The following is a 7,133-nucleotide window of genomic DNA, read 5'->3' on the forward strand; positions in this document are numbered from 1 at the left end:
AAGCCTTACTATACATGGATTTAAAAAAAAAAAATATGAACAGCAATTTTTGACCACGCATATGCGTATTTCCATCCATTAGCCATCACTTTATCCAGAATAATGAATAAATCAACTCATTCACTCCCATTGACGGCTACAAACGTCAACCATCCATTTTAACTGCTAATAAAGGAGTTAAATCCCAAAACGCTGTGATAGGTGTCGTAACATTCACGCCGCGTTCAAACACCCGAGCTGTGTGTAAACTCTCCTTTCGCTAATTAACAAGGTGTGCGCGTGCAAATGTAAGCGCTAATACCCGATGCAATTTAGCACTAATGGAATGCCAATTGGTCCCCATGACCCCCTGCCCCCACTGCCCCCCCCCTCGCTAGACAATAGCGGCCACCTGGACTAATAGTGTGTGAGTGTTTCATAATATTGACTGGCTGCAAGTGGACACAATAGCGCTGTGACTCTGAAGACCTAACAGCATGCTGTGAGAGGTCGCAACTATGTGTCACACACACACACACACACACACACACACGCACGGGTCCTTAATTGCCCCTTCTAGGCGGAGGTTGCGCAAGTTCACCTGAAAGCGTGTTAACATTTGAATGCATTTACATAAGTCGAACGTCTCTGGGAAAATTGACACCGGAGGCATTTATGAAGTCATTTTTTTTCCTTCTGTGTTTTGATCAAAGACAAAGAGCAGCGTGGAGTGGGAAAATATTATGTCGTGTATGGTGTGTTGGAGGTGTGCCTTTAAGGGGTGTGGTCTAGTGGCAGCTGGGCGTGTCATGGCCTGCAGCAAAGCTGGTGTTGACCCGAGACTGGGGTGAGGGTTTATTTTTGGGAAGTTTGAGGATTCGGGAAAATTTCGTCAATGTAGTACGCGGCTAGGTCACTCAAGGACAATAAAATCTTGTCAAAACAGAAGAGATCCGAAAAGATGCTCAAAAATCACATTTTTCATGTCATGCTCACTCCCATAGCATGTCTCATTTATTAATTTTCTTGTTACAAATTCCTGCAAGGACCTTTAACTCCTGAGGGAAATTTTGACCCAACTTGGCTTTTTCGGCGTTTTTGACGTGTGATATCAAAGGAAAAACATACAAAAAAAATCACCTGTAGGCTAAAATATCACATAGATTAATACACCATGCTGTTGCGAATGGGAATTTGAGAGGTACACACTGCAAATGTCAAATTTAGCCCATGTCGGGCTCATTTACTGCCGTTCAAAATCGGAAATATTCACAAATCTACTGACACGAACAGTGGGCTTTTCTTTTCAAACTAAGAACAAACTAAACGTAACAATGCTTTTTAAGTGAAGCTTACAAATTACGTATGATTTTATATCATATATAAGTAATCAAATATTATTTAAATTATTTTGTTGTGTGTATGTATATACAGAACGTATATATTCCCGCACATACATGCGCGCGTGTGTGTGCACATGTGTTCTCCGCTTGTTGACGGTTTGTGGAAGTGTGCTAGTACAGTTGTTCTCACATGGCTGTGATTAAACAGCAAACACACAGTTTTATACGTCTAAGACCAACAGCTCATTACAAAGTAAACAAAAAATCCCCCAAAGCATTATTTACATGATTTGTATTATTTTTTGCAACTCACTAACCATTTCAATCAATATTTAGTGTCTCCCCCCCCACATACACACACAGATTACACTACATGTAAAAAAAAAAATCACATTTAAAAAAAAAAACATGCACAAATATATGTTTACATACAAGCATATACAGTACATATATGCATACATACATACTAGCATACATACAACCATGTATGCACAAATGTATGCACAAATTTGCTTCATTACATAAATATTCAATATATGCATATACCTTACATACATATGCACATGCATGCATAGATGCACATACATATTTGCTTACATACTTAATGATTGATTGTGAAAATGTATTTTTTTCCTTTGTAAATCGTTTGTATTAATATTGTTTAAGCAATGTATGACAAAGAAAACACACTTTGTTGCCAAATGAACTTGTTAAACACGCCTTAAATGCGCGCAATTCCTCGCCTATAAGTGCAGTGCTTTCCAAAGTTGACCTCATGTTTTCAGGTTGAAAAACACACATTTTAAGGTTCTTCCATTGTCACAAAACAATACGGCGTTGGGTTTCTCACCTGTTTCATTATAGGGCTTCAAACTAGAGTTAGGTCTTCAAAGTTGTGTTAGGTATTCAAAGTAGCGTTATGAAGACAATGGAATATTTACAAGGGTCAAAACAAAGTGTGTAAAGTCATGCAAGCATGAACTGTATTCTATATAAAGAAGAGAGAACTTTATGTTCGCTTTTAGTGTCTGCAATATTCGTGTGTGTGTGTGTGTGTGCGCGTGTGTGTTGTGTGGGCGTATGGGGGAAGACTGGAAAGGTTATGGTCTGAAAAGTGTGAAAGGGCGTGTGGTTTTTCACCTATTTCATATTATAGACTTGGAGAAAAATACATTTTGTGGTTTGCGTGTGTGTGTGTGTGTGTGTGTGTGTGTTAGCCACAAAACAAGATGCAGTAAAATGTATCTTAAATCCTGTGACTAATACTTTTTTGGGGTGAAAAAAAAACAAACAAATAAAAACAAAGATCCACATTTGTCTCTATTGTTGTATGGAGTCCAGAAAAAAATATTTATATAGTATTGTGTGCATTATTCATTAGTTCCCTCATTTTTTTTGTGCATTTTTTTATTATGAGCACAGTGTCTCCAAAACTCAAAATTTAAGATTCAAGAGTTTTATTATCATATGCATAATAATACCACACAATGAAATTCTGTTCACTTCCTTGAGCAGACTACATTCCATAATCGAGCAAATAATAAGGTAGGCAATAGAACAAAACCAAAAAAAAAAAAAAAGACAGTAATAGAGCTAAGGGCAATAATAATAAACCACTCCACTAATACAAGAATATATTTACATTCTGATCATATTACGGTACTGGTTGCACTGACCTGGGTAAATAAAAAAATGAAGTGGCACTGTCCAAAATTAATCTGGATTTAAAAACAGTGACACTATATTGGTAAATTAGATTTTGGATGGATAATGATACAACATTTTCAAATATTCATTAAAATTTCAAAGTGAAGCTGCATTAACATGCCAAAGGGAAATAGTCAATCATAAATTCTGTCCCGAGGTGTAAGAATATGCAGAGGAAGCTGCCAACATGGCTGTTTCCTCCCATCATATGTTCGCCATGCCACAGGTGTTCACGTGCATGTGTGTGATGTGGTCATACACACGCGTGCCACACATGTACGCGGACTGTTTGCACCTGTGGATGCAAAGGCGTGCAGATGTGCTGTGGAGCAAGCATGCACGCGTGAGGGCGGGGGGAGCCAGTGCGACATCATCATTGTGAAAATTCAATGTTATTTCTAAAAGCCGCAATGGAAGACGACTTCGTTTACTTTGAAGCATGCAAATACATTTCACGCTTCGTTCTGTTTTTTTTTTTTTTTTTTCCGATACACCAGGGGATGCCAACCGCAGAGGAAACCCTCCCTCAGCAGTCCTCCTACACGCACATTCAGATACACACGTGCCCACACGCTTAGCGACATATGAAAGATGTATTACACAAAAGTGACCGGCAGAGGGCGGCACATGATGAAATTAAGAGTAGAGAAACAGACGCTTTGATCGGATTGAAAAGAAAGGAACGGAGAAAAAAATAAGGAATAGAGGCAAGGATGGTTATGCAGAGAAAGGATAGCTCATCAGGAAGCAGGAGAAACGAGAGAGGGACATGATCATATAAGGAAGGAGCGATTAGATGGATGTGAAATGGAAGGAAAGGAAAAGTGAAAAGAGGGAGACATTAAGGTAGAAATGAAGTCAAGAAGAGTAGCTAAAACAGAAGATAGGATAGAAGGAATGAATGAGTCTGGGAGAAAGGGTAGAAAGGTGGATAGAGAGGGAGGAAAGAAGGTAGGAACCAATGAGGGAAGATCGGAAGGAACTAATAAAGGAAGGAAGAATGGAAGAAAAGAAGTAGGAAACAGTAAAGAAAGGAAAGAAGGAAGGAACCGAAAAAACAAGGATGGAAGAAAGGAACCATTGAAGTGAGGAAAGATGTAAGGAACCACTGAAGGATGGAAGGAAGGAAGAAAGGAAGGAAAAAAGAACTAATAAAGGAAGAATGGAAGAAAAGAAGTAGAAAATAGGAAAGAAAGGAAAGAAGGAAGGAACCAAAAAAGCAAGAATGGAAGGAAGGAACCACTGAAGTAAAGAAAGATACAAGAAACCACTGAAGGATGGAAGGAAGAAAAGAAGGAAAAGGGAAACAATGAAGAATGGAATGAATGATTGAAGGAAAGAACCAAAGAAGGTTGGAAACCATAAAGAAAGCAAAAAAGGAAAAGAGGAACCAATTAAGCAAGGAAGGAAACAATGAGGGAACCAATGAATAAAGGGAAAAAACCAATGACAGAAGAAAGTAGTGAAAGAACTAATGAAAAAAGGAAGGCAAGAAACAATGAAAGAAGGAAGAAGGGAAGAAAAGAAGTAGGAAACAGTAAAGAAAGGAAAGAAGGAAGGAACTGAAAAAGCAAGGATGGAAGAAAGCAACCATTGAAGTTAAGAAAGATGTAAGGGAGGAAGAAAAGAAGGAAAAAGGAAAATGATGAATGTAAAGAAGGAACGAAGGAACCAATGAATGAAGGAAAGCACCAAAAAAGGTAGGAAACTATAAAGAAAGCAAAAAAGGAAGAGAGAAACCAATTAAGGAAGGAAGAATGGAAGAAAAGAAGTAGAAAATAGTAAAGAAAGGAAAGAAGGAAGTAACCGAAAAAGCAAGGATTGAAGGAAGGAAGAAAAGAAGGAAAAAGGAAACTGAAGAATGTAAAGAAGGAATGAAGAAACCAATGAATGAAGGAAAGCACCAAAAGTGGTAGGAAACTATAAAGAAAGCAAAAAAGGAAGAGAGGAACCAATTAAGGAAGGAAGAAAGGAAGGAAAAAAGAACTAAAAAGAAGGAAGAATGGAAAAAAAGAAGTAGAAAATAGTAAAGAAAGGAAAGAAGGAAGTAACTGAAAAAGCAAAGATTGAAGGAAAGAAGAAAAGAAGGAAAAAGGAAACTGAAGAATGTAAAGAAGGAATGAATGAATCAATGAATGAAGGAAAGCACCAAAAAGGTAGGAAACTATAAAGAAAGCAAAAAAGGAAGAGAGGAACCAATTAAGGAAGGAGGGAAACAATGAAGGAATGAGGGAACCGATGAATAAAGGAAAGAACCAATGAAGGAAGCAAACAAGGAACCGATGAAGGAAGGGATCAGTGAAAAAAACAATGAAAGAATGAAGAAAGAAACCGATGGTGGAAGGAAGGAAAGAAGGAAGGAACCAATCAAGGAAGGAAGACAGGCAGGAAGGACCTAGTGAAGGAAGATCAAGAAGACCAGGAAAGAAGGAAGGATTAAAAGGAAGAAGTGAAAGCAAGAAAGAAACAAAAAAGGAAGAGGGAGTGAAGGAAGTAAATATAGAAAGTGGAAACAGAGAAATGAAACCCGGAAAAAGGAATGAAGACAGAATGAGGAAGTAAAACAGAACGAAGGAAATGATGCGGAAAAGATCTGAAGGCTGCAGGTGAGCAAAAAAAAAAAGAAAAAGAAAGAAAGAAGCAATTGCTGGATGGCTTGTGGCAGGAAAACAAACTGGCAATAGCTTCAAGTCACATTGTCTTCCGTACTTCCTGCTTGTGTCATGCCCTAATGTCCCAATACTTCTGCCCACGTGCTTCTTACCACACAAACATCCACAAGCACGTGGAAAAAAAATCAAAATGCATTTTTTTTGTACTCCTGAAATACAGCTCTTGAACTACCACAATATTTTGTTATATTTTTCTGGACAAGAAGGAAAAAAAAAACATGATCCAAGACACTGAAGTCCGGTGAAAATAAATAATTAAATAAATGAATAAATAAATATTTCATCAATACACAAGTATTTTAATATCTGGTCTTTAAAACTAGTACATACTATTTGTTAGCCTATCTATGGCATTTCCCATTATGTGTTAGCATTAAGCAAGCTGACTTTAAGGTTGACTAAAAGTTGTTGTTTTAAATACACAGTATGTTATTATTGTTGTTTATGTTTTCCGGGGAAGTAAAATTAAAATGGGTGTGGCATTGGATGGTTTGAAGCCTCTTGAATGCTCAAAAAAAAAAAATGCTCAAATGTTACATCATCATTTTAGCTGACAGATTTTCTATGGCATCTCCGGTCCTTTGAAAAAAAAATTCTTTCTAAATTAAATCATTCCCAAAGACATTTTTATTTTATTTTATTTCTTTTAAGATCCCAGATCCTCATCTACTTACTTTCTTTTTCTCAGTTTTTTTTCAGTGTTCGGGGGTGTAAAAATGCTTGGTATTAAATGAATTGAGTACCAAATTAATAAACGACATCAAGTAATTTAGTATGTAAGTCATCCATTATTTTAGGCGATTAAGTGCCAGCATAACTGTTTACTTTGGGTACTCAAGTAGTTAAGTAAATGATTAAGCACTGAACTGAATGATTACTTTCGACTTTTAAATACTAAAGTCATCGTTCATCGTTCATTACGAGTATCCTTCCATGATTACTAGTACTTGAGTACAGTCCATATATATATATATATATATATATATATATATATATATATATATATACATACAATATTCTTGAAAATAATACACGTCAAATAACGTAAAAATACGTCTTTGGGATTGAATGAATTAAGCACTGAACTAAATAATTCATTTCGACTTTTAAACACTAAATGACTTCATGACGAGTATCCATCCATGATTACTAGTACTTGAGTACAGTGTATCTATCTATATATATATATATATATATATATATATATATATATATATATATACACAATATTCTTGAAAATAATATACGTCAAATAACGTAAAAATACGTCTTTGGGATTGAATGAATTAAGCACTGAACTAAATAATTAATTTCGACTTCATGACTAGTATCCATTCATGATTACTAGTACTTGAGTACAGTGTATATATATATATATATATATATATATATATATATATATATATATATATATATATATATATATATATAT

Source organism: Hippichthys cyanospilos, chromosome 8 (assembly GCF_059441005.1).
Source record: "Hippichthys cyanospilos isolate Australia breed blue-spotted pipefish chromosome 8, RoL_Hcya_1.0, whole genome shotgun sequence".
NCBI classification, from domain to species: Eukaryota; Metazoa; Chordata; class Actinopteri; order Syngnathiformes; family Syngnathidae; genus Hippichthys; species Hippichthys cyanospilos.